This window comes from Lethenteron reissneri, chromosome 65 (assembly GCF_015708825.2).
Source record: "Lethenteron reissneri isolate LAM-NWPU_2019-01 chromosome 65, ASM1570882v1, whole genome shotgun sequence".
Classification (NCBI taxonomy): domain Eukaryota; kingdom Metazoa; phylum Chordata; class Hyperoartia; order Petromyzontiformes; family Petromyzontidae; genus Lethenteron; species Lethenteron reissneri.
Genome location: NC_083843.1, coordinates 2,717,194 through 2,732,958, shown reverse-complemented (window position 1 = coordinate 2,732,958; position 15,765 = coordinate 2,717,194).

Below are 15,765 nucleotides of genomic sequence, written 5' to 3'. Positions count from 1 at the left end.
ACAACAACCACCACCACAACCACTACAACAACCACTACAACAACCACCACAACCACCACCACAACCATAACCAACACCTCAACCATCACCACCACAACCTCCACCACAACCACCACCACAACCATCATCAACACAACCACCACAACATCCACTACGACAACCATGACCACAACAACCATCACTACAACAATCACCACCACAATAACCACCACTACAACAACAATCACCTCCACAAACACCACCACAACCACCACTTTCACAACCACCACAACAACCATCACTACAACAACAATCACCACCACATTAACCACCACTACGACAACAATCACCTACACAAACACCACCACAACCACCACTTTCACAACCACCACAACAACCATCACCACAACAACAATCACCACAATAACCACCACTACAACAACAATCACCACCACCACAACCACCACTACAAAAACCACAACCATCACAACAACCACAGCAACCACCACAAGCACCACAACAACCACCACAACAACCACAACAACCATCAAATCATTGGTACAGATAAAAAATTAACAAGAATGACTAAATACTTATAATGACTGTATCCACGTTACTCAATGGGCAGCAATGCTTTTCATGATCAGCTAATATTTGACACACCACCTCAGTATGGCCCTGTTCGAAACACAAGAATAACTTTTGGAGTACTCTTATTAGTCCCGATATGTGCGTTATGTGTGTGTTGGTGTATTGTCTCCTTGCTCAACTATTGCGTTAAGCAGACGCCGAGGTAGGACGTTTCTTGTAAAAAAAATGCCTTGGTCCCCTACTGGGTGATGAGTCGTGGGAGTGTGAGTGTGGGCGTGTCATACACATGGCTCTCTCTCTCGGCGGCAGGCCTGTCTGCTGCTGGATGAGCTGAGTCGGCACGACGCTTGTCTTTGAAGGTGCCCTGTTGCGCTCGCACCTCGTCCGCTGGTCGCCGGTGCCGACACTCTTGCTTGGTGGCGCTGGTTGCACGCTCTCTCTCCTGCTCCGTGCTCTCTGGCGATGCACGATTGCACTCGCAGCTTGTCCTCTGCTGCTGGTCCTGTGCGATGCTCGCTTGGCCGATGCTTGGAGCTTTCCGCCCTTACTTCAGGGCTGCGCTGGCTCAGGCTCTTTCCACTGCTCCGTTCTTTCTCCTTTGGCAGCTTCACACAGACACCCGCTCTTCTTCAGGGCTGCGCTGGCTCAAACTCTTTCCACTGCTCCAGTCTCTCTCCTTTGGCAGGCAGCTGCCAGCATCGCGCTGGCATTCAGTGGTGCCTCTCCCACCCTTCCTTCAGGGCTTCGCCTTGTCGTTGCTCAACTTCCGTGCTCTCCGCCCTTCTTCCAAGAGGGCTCCTGCTGTGAGCTGCTCGTCGCTGGCTGGGTCGCTCACTCTCAAAACTTGTAAATTGTATTAGCACACATCTTACGCAACTCTGATAGCTTAGTACAACTTATCGCAATCCTTGACTCTGCAAGCGACTCAAGACATCAGGATGAATGTAGAATAAAACGTTCAGCGATACTCTGTCGGTCCATGCCGAACTCAGCACCTAGCAACACCTCGCCTCTCTTCTCTGCGAAATATGACACCGACGGTTGATCTCGATTCCATGCCCTGGAGCCTGCCGCTCGCAGTACTGAGTTGCATGATCTGTGTCCTTGCTTTTATGTGAAATTCTCTCCCCTCTGCCCACCTTCTCACAAAGGAGCGGAATTCCTTTGATTTCGCTCTTTCCTGTGGGGGCAGTTGTTTGTCCGATGTACGTGTGTGTGTTCTGATTTCAATAATTAATCTGGAAGGAGGAAGGGGTTCCTTTTGCCCAGTTGCATTCTTCTCCCCCCCCCTCTTCCCTCGCGGCTGGGGTGTTACATTCTCTCAAAGAGGGGCACTGTGGCCTTTGAAGTCGTGTTCTTTCATACCGGTTGGAAGTAAAACATATTATTTTACCTCTTATAGCTTGATACCGTACCACTTTTTGCAGTTCTGACTCTGTAAGTGATTCAAGGTATGTTTGGAGCATTGTTTACAGTACTTCCATTATGGTTTGGAATTCCTTCATGGTGTTCGATATCCCAAGGGAAGGTGCCCTCCTTATGTGTGTAATTTATTGCTACCACGTGCTTCTGGAAGACAAACGCGGTTGGGAGGTTCTGTCTATGGAACGCATTATCTTGGTCGTGTGTGATTGACCTGTTTCGGCGTCATTTTCGAGTCATATTTGGATATCCTAAGGTTGGAGATATAACTAAGTTTTGACTTAAACTTCCGTGACTGCCAGAATTCATTATTTGGTTCTTTCGGTAAAGTCGCGTAGATAGAAGAAGAATAATACAAATAAGATGAATATCCTAAGGTTGGAGATATAACTAAGTTTTGACTTAAACTTCTGTAACTGTCAGAATTACTGTAATTATTTGGTTCTTTCGGTAAAGTCGCGTAGATAGAATAATAATAATACAAATAAGATGAATAACATAAATATTAAAATAATATACGAGAAATAATAACCAATTAATGTAGATTGTAGCCTGATTCTTAATCTGAGTGCAATCTATAATGTGGACTTATTCTGATAGCCAAGCTTCAAACTTTTACTGTTGAATTAACGGAAACCAAAAACAAATTTGTCTGTTCGGTTCTCGCCACCCGGAAAGAATTGTGGCGCCCGTTGTGTGTACGTGCTATGTGGCGGCCTTTGAAGCGCGGTATAGATTTCCCCAGAATCTCAATAGCAAACCCCCCTCTCCCCTTTTTGCAGCTGGATTTTATTTTATTACCTTTTATGGTTACTTCCTTGCCTGGTGTGGCTTGTGGAAGGCAGCTGCTGTGAGAGGTGAGGGTGGTTGTTACATTTTTTTTGCCTCATGCTACACCCCGATTGATTATTTAAAAAATATTTTGGCAGAATTATTCTTAACATCAATTTTGGAAAAAGGCCTATATATAAAACACAACCACCAACACAACCATCACCACCACAAACACCACAACAACAATCACCACTACAACAACCACCACAACTACCAGCACAACCACCACCACAACCACCAACAAAACCACCACCACATCCATCACAACCATCACAACAACAATCACCACCACAACAACCACCACTACAAAAACAAACACGACCACAACCACCACAACAACCACAACCACCACAACAACCACCACATCAACCACCACAACTACCACCACATCCACCACCATAACCACCACAACCACCACCACAACAAACATTACCACAACAATCACCACAACATCCTCTACCCCAACCACCACCACAACCACCGCTACAACAACCACATCCACCACAACCATCACCACAACCACCACAGCAACCACCACAACCACCACCATAACCACAACCACCACCACAACCACAACAACAATCACCACAGCAACCACCACTACAACCATGATCATCACCACAACCACCACCACAACCACCACCACAACCACCCCTACAACAACCACCACCACAACCACCACAGCAAACACCACACCCACCACCATAACCACCAGCACAACCACAAGCCCTACAACAACCACCACAACCACCACAACAACCACCAGAACCACAACAACTACCACAACATCCACCACAACATCCACCACAACCACAACAACCATCACCACCACAACAACAATCACTACCACAATCACCACCACAACCACCAGCACAACCATCACCACAACCACCACAACAACCACCACAACCATCACCACCACAACCATCACCACCACAGCCTCCACCACAACCAGCAACACAACCATCAACACCACAAACACCACCGCAACAATCACCACTACAACAACACTTACCACCACAATCACCACCACAACCACCACAACAACCACCACCACAACCACCACCACTACAACCACCACAACCATCACCACCACAACCATCACCATCACCACAGCCTCCACCACAACCAGCAACACAACCATCAACACGACAAACACCACCACCACAACCACCACCACAACCACCAGAACAACCACAACCACAAGCCCCACAAGAACCACCACAACCACCACAACTACAACAACTACCACAACATCCACCACAACATCAACCACAACAACAATCACCACTGCAACATCAATCACTACCACAATCACCACCACAACCACCACAACCACCACCACGACCAAAAGAAACACAAATACAACCATCACCACAACCTCAAACAAAACCACCACTACATCCATCACAACCACAACCATCACAAGAACAATCACCACCACAACAACCACCACTACAACAACAAACACAACCACCACAACAACAACCACCACAATCACCACTACATCCACCACAACTACAACAACTACCACAACATCCACCACAACATCAACCACAACAACAATCACCACTGCAACATCAATCACTACCACAATCACCACCACAACCACCACAACCACCACCACGACCAAAAGAAACACAAATACAACCATCACCACAACCTCAAACAAAACCACCACTACATCCATCACAACCACAACCATCACAAGAACAATCACCACCACAACAACCACCACTACAACAACAAACAACCACCACAACAACAACCACCACAATCACCACTACATCCACCACAATCACCAGCACAACCATCACCACAACCACCACAACAACCACCACAACCACCACCACCACCACAACCACCACAACGACCACCACCACAACCACCACCATAACTATAACCACCAAAACAACCACCACAATAACCATCACCAAAACCACAACAACAATCACCACAGCAACTACCACTACAACCATAATCACCACCACAACCACAACCACCCCTACAACAACCACAGCCACCACAACCACCACCACCGCAACCAACCCCACAACCACCACAACAACTAAAACCAAAACAACCACCACAACCACAGCAAAAACCACCACAACAACCATCACCACCACAAGCACCACAACAACCAACACCACAACCACAACAACCACTGCCACAACAACCCCCACAACAACCACCACAACAACCACCACAACCATCACCACAACCACAACAACCATCACCACCACGTGTGAACTTCAGCCAGTGACAGGGACTGGGAACTAAAAATAAAAATCGGCCCCAGGTATTTTGTAAACACGTTGCACACAAATTCGGGCCAAGGGCAATACATATTAATATATTTACATGCGCATGTATTAATATTCGTATGTTTATATATTCATATATATATTAATATTTATTTTATAGATACGTTTTTATATAAATGCGTGTCGTAATGCGATGGCCAGCGGTGTGGTAGTGGTGGTAGCTAGACGGTGTCACGTGACGCACCGTGGTGCTGGTGCAATGTTGCTGCGTGATCCTCAATTGGCACCGCTTGGGGCTGGTTCCACAAAAAACACAAATGGGGGAGGGGAGCAGTGAGGAAGAATCTTTGGGTGATGCCGAATTTACGGATGGGGACTTCGTGGCTAGAGGCCGACCGAAACTGAATTTCTGGTTTTGGCCGAAACCGGAAGTAAACCGAAACTTTAAAATTAACTTTCGGCCGAAACCGAAAGTAAACCGAAAGTTATCTTTTTGGCTTCGGTCGAAACAGAAACTATGCCAAAAGAGGCAATTTGACAACTTTCGGCGCCGAAACCGAAACTGAATTTCGGTTGGCCTCTAGACGCGTCACAGACTCGCACGCACGCACATCCAAGCCCCCTCCTGCTGTGTGGAACCCATGTGGAGAAAGAGGAGGAGGACATTGGGTAGAATTGGGATTGGTGGGAGGGTTGAATTGGATCATTGGAGGGGTGGGTGGGTTGGTGTGTGTGTGGCTGGTGGGCGGATGAGTGAGTATGCGCGCGCGCATATGCACACTGTTGGCATCAGCACGCTGCTATTATCTGCTCAGTGTGCTGTGCGTGCGCGCGTCTGTGTGCTGTGCGTGCGCCCGCGTGTGTGTGTGTTGTGCGTGCCTCGATCTGCCTGTGAGCCGCTAAAACAAAAGTGCTCCTGGTGGACTGCTGCTGCGAGTGCTGGCTACGCGTGTGCTGCTTGCTGCTGCTCGCTAGTTTGGTGGTTTTGGGGAGGAAGTTCTTTTTTCTTATTCTTTTCCGTCGTCTGTCTTATCCCACCACCACCACACCCTTCTCACCCCCATCCTTGCTTGAGTGTGCGTGTGTACGCTGCTTGCACGCCGGAGAGAGTGAGAAGCGTTTGCCATCAACCACCGTCGCCGCCGCTGCCCGGAGTCGCATGCGCGCGCGTTTAGTTTAGAGGCCGACCGAAACTGAATTTCTGGTTTCGGTCGAAAAGGAAATCAGACCGAAAGAAAAAAATACTTTCGGCCGAAACCGAAAGTAAAAAATTTACTTTCGACCGAAATCGAAAGTAAAAAAATTACTTTCGGCCGAAATCGAAAGAAAACCAAAAGTTAAAAATTGACTATGCTGAAAGAAGCCATTTGCCAACTTTCGGCGCCGAAACCGAAACCGAATTTCGGTCGGCCTCTATTCATGGCAACTGAGAGCGTTAATAAGCAATGGAGCGTGCACATTGGAAATGTGCACGCTTATTTATATACTTCACTCTGATCACATTCCCCACACAAGACCGGCCACCAGTCCCTGAGAATGGAGATCTATTCCGTCTGTGCGGGATCGAGTGTCTCCCCTTTCTCCCCCCCTCCCTGCTCCATGTAGCACCAACTGGCCACCTCGCAGCCCCTAGCGTGACCCTCGCCTTCAAAAGGCTTCGTCACAAGCCAGGTTCCATTGCGTGGTGTTCATCAAGATGGTCGTGAAGCGTGCTCAGTGCTTGCATTCCACTGCCATCGCTACGCTTACGGAGTGTCTCACCCCCCTCCTCCTCTTCCCCCCTTCTCCTCCCCCGTCACCCCTCCTCCCCCTCCCCCTTCTCCCTCTCCTCCCCCTCCCCCTGCTCCCCCTCCTTCATATTTTATTGTCTTCATAAGTTTACAAGCGATTATTATTCATTTCTGTTTAGGATATCGACAGTCAATTAAAGGTAGACAATAGGATGAGAAGTACCGTGGTGCACAAGACACTGTGGGGGTGGCTGACTCCCACCTCCTCCTCTCCCCCCTCCTATTCGGCCAATTCTCGCCCGGCTGCCGCCGATCAGATGATCGACCTCCCCCCGCACCAGCGCCCTCTCTGAGGGACAAGGCTAAGTGGCTGGCTCACCACCGCCCGGAGTTATCCCACACCCTCCCCACGTACACACCACCACTAATGCGGAGGTGGCTGCATGCTCGAGCATGCCTGCGTAGGCGCACCGTCGCTCACCACGGCTCGCGCTAAAAATATACATATGAATATGCACGCGCCCCTCCTCCCTCCTGTTGGGTCGGCCTTAATCCACTGTGCAAACACGCATGCGGGCACAAGCACGCAGGCACAAAGACGGCCGTATTGTCGATAATATATGCACGCCCCACCGTTAATGTGATCGTCGCTACGTTAACACCCTGTGTAAAACGCGCTGTGTAAACAAGCACGCGATCTTCAGCGATCGTTTATGGTTGAATATACGTGTGCTTCACACGCACACACGTACTCACACCACACCTACGTCGGTGCTCTGTGTTAAAGTTTAATAATTGAGCGTCTATAGCAAGCCCTGTGCGGCCCGGAGTAAATACTCAACGAGCAGCGCCTAGCCTACCCCTATTCAATCCCTGAGTGTACCCTCCCTCGACTTCTCACCTCGCGGACATACTCACGGGGTTGTACGTACGTGGTGGGAGTCGGCGGGACGAGGGTACGAGAGGTTTCTGCCTGGGGTCGAGTTGGAGCAGCACTCGCCAGCGTCCCTCGGACACTGCGAGCGACTAGGAGTCGGATCAGGCAGCTGAACGACTGGAGGAGAACTGCCCAACATTCTTTCCCTCCCTCCTCTCATGCCCTTGGAATCCAAAGATCCAAGGTCATGTGGTATTATCCTGTGCGGCCAATCGGACGACTACTTTTAGATTTTAAACCGATGCCCCGCCATTGCCTGGAGCGGTGCCTATGTTGCGCCTTCACCCGTTGTTTATGCACCCGTCCTCCCTACCCCGGCCATAACCGGTTTGGTCGGGGTGGCCGTCCCTGCGGATACCCAACTTCAGTCGGTCCAGGAATTTCCCCCCCACCTCCTCTTATGCGCTGCTTGTTGAGTGTTTGCCCCCGAGGCCCTATTTCCCTATGCTGTGAGTGTTCTCATTGCGGTTCACTCGGTGAGCTTCGTCGTGCCCATACAATTTTAAGCTAATTCACGGGGCCGCAATGCAATTCGGCCTGGGGGGGGGGGTCGGCCAATCTCGTGGCACTGGGAAACCGTGGGACATCCCCACTAGGGGCCCCTCGGGTATAAACCCATGGTACCAGGTGACCCCCCCACGAGACACTACGTGGGTGCATGTGTGTGTTTAGTGGGGGTGTGCGTGCGTTCGTGTGGAGGGGTGCGAGGGGATAGCAGCGCTGGCGAAGTTGCTCCATTACTGTGGCACCACAACTGGCATGAGGCTCAGAGCATCGTTCCACATCAAAGTGCCACGGGCCCACGGAGATGTTAACTACCTCTCCTGGTGTACAGGAGGCTGTGGGTTCGATACCGACCCTGATGACTGCTTATATTTAGAGTTTCCGTGTCTCTCTCTCTCTCCCTGTGGTTACGTGGATGTTTCTCCAGAAAATCTGGTTTTATCTCCACATTCAGAATTAAGAGTATTTGGCTGCTATAAATGTCCACGTGTGCCGAGGTCGCTTCTCTGAGTAGAACTGTTAAAGAGCTGCATATTTCAGTTTAACTTTCCTAGTAAATCGCCCAATGCAGCTGCTTGTTGTTATAGTCACCAGCGGAACGTCATGCAACTAACACGTTCCTTCGGAGTGGGCAGGTAGGAACTTGATTGGACAGCGCATTCGTGGGATCCGTGTTGGATACCGTAGTCGTGTTGGAGGTCGTAGCTGTTACTATTGCATCTGATGATTCTTGATTTATTGCTGGTGTAGGTCTTTAAGTTCGTGCATCTCGTACGCGACCGTGACCTTGACGATCCGGATCATCTTCGGCTTGCGTTGGATCAGTCCGATCGGGATGTGGACCGCGTCGACGCCACCGTCAGCATCGCGCGGGGCGACATTGAGATGATGCGCCGAGTATTCGGTAAAGTGAGGCCGGCGGTTGTCGTACGATTCGGCCTGCAACATGAAGACGACGTCGCCAGATGGCAGCTTGTACACCGTCACGCCACCGAGACTGCCATCACCCTTATCATCAGGATCGACAGCGAACACCAGGGCATCTAGGGCCTTGTCGACGAACTGGTTGTCATCGACAGGCGGGTCAACGTCAGGCGCCGGAGGATCGTCGTTTTCACCATCCTCGTCGATGGTGCGATCCAATTTCCGATCGACGTAGCCGACAGCTGCATGCGGGAACAAGTACCGGAACGTTTCCGTCTGGACCTCTGACGTGACGCCCAGCAGGGCATGTACCATCAAGGGCATGGACCATTGGTGGCCGCCAGTGAACGCGTTGACCGTCCGCGATGCCAAATGCTTCCCCGTACCGTGCGCCATGGCTGTGTCATCGGCCATGCTCAGGTGTTGCGCAATGTCGTCTGGGGCCGACAGGAGCACAGCATTGGCGTGGCACAAAGGAGCGCCCTCCTTCATCATATACGCCGCCTTGTACTCCTCGACGGCTTCGCCGGCATCCTGACCACTAGTGAAGGATGAGTTGTAGTGGCAACCGACCAGATTGGTCGTGATCAGGTTCAATTCTACAAGCATCGCGTCGGTTGCAGGGCGCCGCATTTCCCATATGATCAGGCCAACGTGATGCGGGCGGATGAGCTGGCTGCCCAACGGGTAATACGGGCCGTCAATCACGTCCAGCGTTGCTTGATCGACGGGCAGACCGACCAGAATGGCGAGCTAATTGTCCTTGTGCTCTGGGCGCTTGTGCATAGCGATCATGAGAGGGCAGGTATGCTCCTCGTGAACGCCATGTGCCATGCACAAGCGGCACATATACAGGCCCTTCGGTGGCTTTTCGCAGGAGAATCCATGTTTGTGGTGCTGCGACAGGGCGGACTTGCATTGCCCCACGGCGACGAACTCGCCGTAGTGGGCCATCGCATCCAGCACGTTCAGGTTGGCAGCTCAGGGAACGCACGACGTTGCCGTCTTGCGCGACAATCCCGTTGTACCACTCACGCACAGCAGGAGCCAGGTGTGTACAAGCCGTACTGTCGAGAATGTTGCCAATGACGATCTGAACGTCGGTTGGCGCAGCAGCCAACCGAGTCAGTAGCGACGGCGTCAGGACCGAGCTGTACGTATTCAGATGCCAATGCAGCCAACTGCCCTTATGCGGCTCAATCACGCCACTGACGGCAGCGATATTGAGATACGCGCCGCGCTCCCGCTGCAAGTAGTCACGTGAGACGCGAGTATGTGCAGCCATCGGACACCGTGCGACGTCATCGAGCAGGATGCGCATGTGGTTGGCGAAAGACATTGCGCCCACAGCAGGATGGGGACGCGTCACCGCCATCCTCGCGCCGGCGTTGGAAACAAAATCGTCGGGCAGGTCGGCGCGCGTAAAACCTGTCCGCTGCAGCGGGCAGTTGGCATTGTTCCATTGGCAAGTATCACGCATGATGGCCAGGCGCAGGACGGAGAGGTCCTCGAACTCAGGTGGCGACCCCGTCAGGAAATGACTCCCAATCCCGTACCGGAGATGCATCGCAGCCAGCTTGGGGCACGTGGCCTCGCGCTCAAATGGGCTAATCGGGACAGTCGATCCGACCATGGACATGATGCGGCACACCTTGGCGTTCAGCTTATTGGCCTCGTCCGACAGCGGGTTGTCGTGCGCCCAGAGCAGGCGTTGTCGGAATGCCGACGAATTGGCCAGCTCGCCGAGTTTCTGAAGCTGCGAAGCCCGTTTGGCGCTTATACGCGCCGTCTGCCGGACGCATGCATGCCGCTGCAGCTGATTGAACGCGGTCGCAATGAAGAACAGGTCCTCGAACTGGCCATCATAGTAGAGAAAGAGATGGCGCAGTAACAAAGACGCAAAAACCGCCGACATGAGGACGTCGTTCTCGTACCACTCGACGATTGGGTCTTCACCGCGCGAAACCACCACGATAGGAGGGGGAGCACAAAATGTTCCGGCATTCTTGTCGTCGGGGTGAATGATGTTGCTCAGTGCCTGCAGCACCAGGTTGACGCCGCCGCTGAGGAGAGATGGTTTGGGCAAGACTGCCGCGTGAACAAGGTCGTAGCCCGTGCTGCTGGCCGGCGACTCTGCCACGTCATTGTTGTCGTCATCGTCGACATGCGCATTCATTGCAGTGATGTCAGCGTCGTCATTGCAGATGGCGTCGTTCTCGATGGTGGCACCCTCCTCGTCTAGGCGTCGGCGCATTTCAGGGGAATTGTCGATGGTAATGCCGTCAAATCGCGGATGCTTGACCCCGGTCCAGAGGTCGAGCCACTGGTACGCTCCGGTTATGTCGATGTTGTACATGCCGCGGAAACGAGCCTGCGCCTTCCACCAGGCGTCACGCGGCCCGAGAAAGGTCATCTGCGGGCGTTGCACTGGGGAAACCCGGGGCAACACGGTGGCCACCTCGACAGGACCATCTTGCGTGAAACAAATGGCGTTCCCCATTGAGTGGTTTGCCCTTATCAAGATGTCAATATTGAAGGCTCGGGCTGGTAAAATCGCATTGAGCGTCGTGCTGTTTACTTTGGGAAGCGACCTCTGCCGACCATAGTCGTCATCGTTGTAGAGGCTGAAGTCGTGGTCAGCCGGATCCTTCGCACAGGTCGAGCATAGGACGACGTTGTTGACGTCGGGCACTAGATCCGAATTGAGATGGTACCGGACGTCGTTTTCGCGCAGCACGGAGACGTGCCGTTCAACAAAATGCTCCGGCAGGGTGCACTGCTCGGCGACTTGCTCGTTGGTGAGGCGAAACGCAACAGGAAGCTGGTCGACGGGGCCGGCATCGACGATGGTTTTATTGGCCTCAAAGAGAAACTCATTGCACCACCCGCACGCGGCGATGCGCCCCATGCCGGGGTCGCGGCCAGCTGCACTGTGCGCAGTGTTGTCGTGGCCTACCGCACCGCCAATGGCTCGCAGGATCTGCTCGCAGACCGCGGGTCCGTTAGGCCCACGCAGGCTCTCATTGTTTAAGACAAAGGCGTCGGGATGGTTTGCGCACAGGTGGAAGTACAGCAGCGCCAGACGCGGATCCTTCGCAAAATTTTGCGACTTCGCCAGGAACCTGACTGTCTCCTCACTAGGGTCCTGCTCGGCGAGAGTGGTCTCGGTCAGAGACGCCAGCTTGACGTCCTCAGTATTGACACTGACGCGTCGCTTCTCGGCCTTCGCGACGCGCGCGCGCTCCATTCGGGCAGCACGCTATTCGGGTGTCTGGGGCGCGGCACGTCGGGCAGCCAACGCGACGCGCGCGCACTCCAGTCGGGCACCACGCTTTTCGGGCGTCTTGTCCTTTATTGGGCGCCCGCCGCCGTACTGTGGCCAGACGTTGCCGATGGTTGCGGACATCCCCACTATCTCCACACCACCGATAGTTGCACTGAATGTCGGCAATCGCGCCAGAAAACTTTTGCAGTCAAGCAAACTGCGATACGCCAAGACAGTCACAGAACTGCGCAGAGTGCACGACAGACAAATATGCACGACAGATAGACAGACAAATAATCCCTGGTGGGCAGTGTGGAACCTGTTGTCCCTCCCTACCTGTATAATATTCAAATACTGTCAATTATCCTTTTTCACACTCACGATGTATGTATAATGGCAGAATTATTTATAATTAATTAATGCCAAACATAATTTTTTCAAATGAATAAATGGCAACCTAGTGTCTTACCCACGAATCTAGCAACTACCCAACGTGTTGAGTAGGCACGTAAAATATATTCATCAACTGAAATGTATTATGCTCCTGACAAATAAACAATGCACGTGAGATTTGATTATTTACGATGCATGTACATTACATGCCAATCTTCATCATCATCATCAGCCATGCTCAATCGACTGCTGGGAAAAAAGGTTCCCCAATATTGTCAACATTCCTCATGATCCTGCGATCCACCCAGCTCCTGCGCATGAGATAATCTCATTGCTTCATCTCTGTGGTGGATTTTCTCTCAGGCGTGTTTTCTCCTTCGGCTGACATTCCATCCCAAGTTCTGTCCACTTGCTATTATCCCTTTTAGCCACGACGTGTCTTGCCCTAGCCTAATTAAAACTCTATTTGCATTTTCGCAATGTTGCATTGAGGATAAAGTAAAGTAACCAAAAAATAACTGTATGAATAAAAAATGAGATGGTCAAAATAAAATAAAAATAATGAAATCATGACTGTAAATCAATCACAATTAATTGAATCACTGGAAAGTGTGCTGGGAGTGGGGGGGGACTCCAGTTGAATCGTAAACATGGCCACAGGCAGCCATTGCCACCATGCACACATGCCCAGATAGGGATGTTCATTGAATTTTTTTAGGGTTTTGCGATAATTGCATGCACAAAAACCTATTAAAAAACCATTACCAATCTTCACCACACCCACAATGACCGGAGTGAAGTATGGTCAAAACAAGCTCAATAGCTAACATGGCGTGGTTAGGCCTTCATCTAGCAGTGGCTTGACCAAGTGCTGTACGTTTATTATATTGTTTATATTGTATCTATAATGATCTGAACAATGACATTGCAACATGCGTCTGTAAAAATGCGTCCCATGCGCCAAGCAGTTTGATCAAGCACTCAAAAAGTAGAAGATTATAGATTCCATGACTTAGGAATCAATACAACATTCCATCAGCAAACGGTAGAAAATCGATAATAAAAATGCAGGAGATACAAAACACTGAGTACGCTTCGCCAGTACCCTAACTTAAAATAGATATTATATGTGCATAGGCAGCTTAGTCTGCGTCAAGAGATACGAGAGAAAAGCTGATCAATATATTCATGGTGCTTTTAGTGATAAGCAAATGTCTGTGGAATCACATACCGCCTTGAAGACTCTTAATATTTACGTTGAAGCCTATTCGCCATTGCTTGAAGCAGCATCGGCGGGGGAGGTAGAGAGCATAGGGATGTGGGGTGGGAATGAATAACTGGCACCAAGATGCCCTCTAGTGGCATGGGAGAGTTAACGCAGCGAATAATATGCACGATAGACAGACAAATAATCCCTAGTGGGCAGTGTGGAACTGTTGTTCCTACCTGTAAAATCGTCAACGTTGTAGTGGGTTCACTCTCCAACACACAACCGGTTAGTGCTGAAGTAGTCACTGATCGTCACGTGTTGTGCGTGGTGACGTCACCACTGATGGCCTTAATCTAAGTTGTCTTTTGGTTGTTGTTTGACTTGCATCCCACTGAGATTTTTGCACACAGCGTTGGTGTACGGTGCTTTTTCTGGAATATTTGTCTGTTTTTCTTGGATTTTCTGTTTGCACATCGTCATTTTAAAATGTTTTCTTGTTCATGTGTTTTTGTTTTTTGTTTTTTGCGGTTGCACCCGAATCAAGAGCCGAATGGCTCACAGGGCTATACCAAATAAATGAAACTGAAACAAGAAGATCGATGTAAGTTGTTTTTAATCGCCCTCAAAAACAAACAGCTGATTAATACAGAGGCTGGTTGCTATGGAGACGCGCGCCACAGTCACTATGCATGGGATCGTGCGTGGTGATGTCACCACATCCATAGTGACTGTGGCGCGCATCTCCATAAAGATCCCCCGTGTAGCCTTAACAGACTGTTGAGGCAATTGCTGTTAGCGAGTAGCAGCACCTGTGAAGTCCACCACAGTGGCACACGAGGGGGTGGGTGGCCAGTACTCCGCCCGGCTGCCTTTGTCTCCCTAGTGGCGATGTTTAATACACACCGCACCAGATACACATTTGAGGCCGAATCGACCTAGGGGTCATAGCGCAGCGCGCCACTAACCGCTGCGCCACCGCTCCCCACGCCGGGTGGCAGCGCAGCCCTGAGCGGCAAAGACGCGGACACCGTGGCGCTCTCATCACGAGGAGACCCCACGTAGAGACGTCTCAACGTGAACTCGCGCCACTATCGTCGCTCCTTCACACCGTTGCCGTGGTCCAGGATGCATCTAACACGACGCGTTGCGTTGAGCGAGCGGCCTGACTGAGCGGCAGCGATGGACTGCACGGAGGGATCCGCTGAGCGAGCAGCTGACTGTCACCTACCACGTGACGAGCACGAGGCCTGGCCCAGCCCTCGCCAAATCAGAGACCAGCACATGAAGTGGGGTGCGAGGAGGTGGGGGGGAGGGCGCCCTGGGTTTGGGGGTTAGGGTGAGGGGTAGGGGTAGTGGGATGGGTAGGGGGTGTGGTAGAGGTAGAGATTAGGGGACGGGTAGCGGAGTGCTCGAGAAGGGTTCGTGAGGTAGGGGGGGAGTTGACTGGGTATGGGGGGCTTGGGGGTTGTCACGCGAGAGGAGGGACCCCAAGGGGGTGGGGGAGATGGGGATGTTGGGGGTCACGTGGGGTTTATTTGTTTGACTGCCGGCACTTATCCAGAGTTGCAGACCGAGTCACGAATCGCGACCGATTCCCAGACATCGTTTGGGTCCCAGCGGTGCCTGGAGCGGTGTTGGTGTGCGCCACGCGAGGGCGCTGCCACTCCACCGCAGGGATTCGCGGGGCGCGCTGAATCAGGGGCCATCCA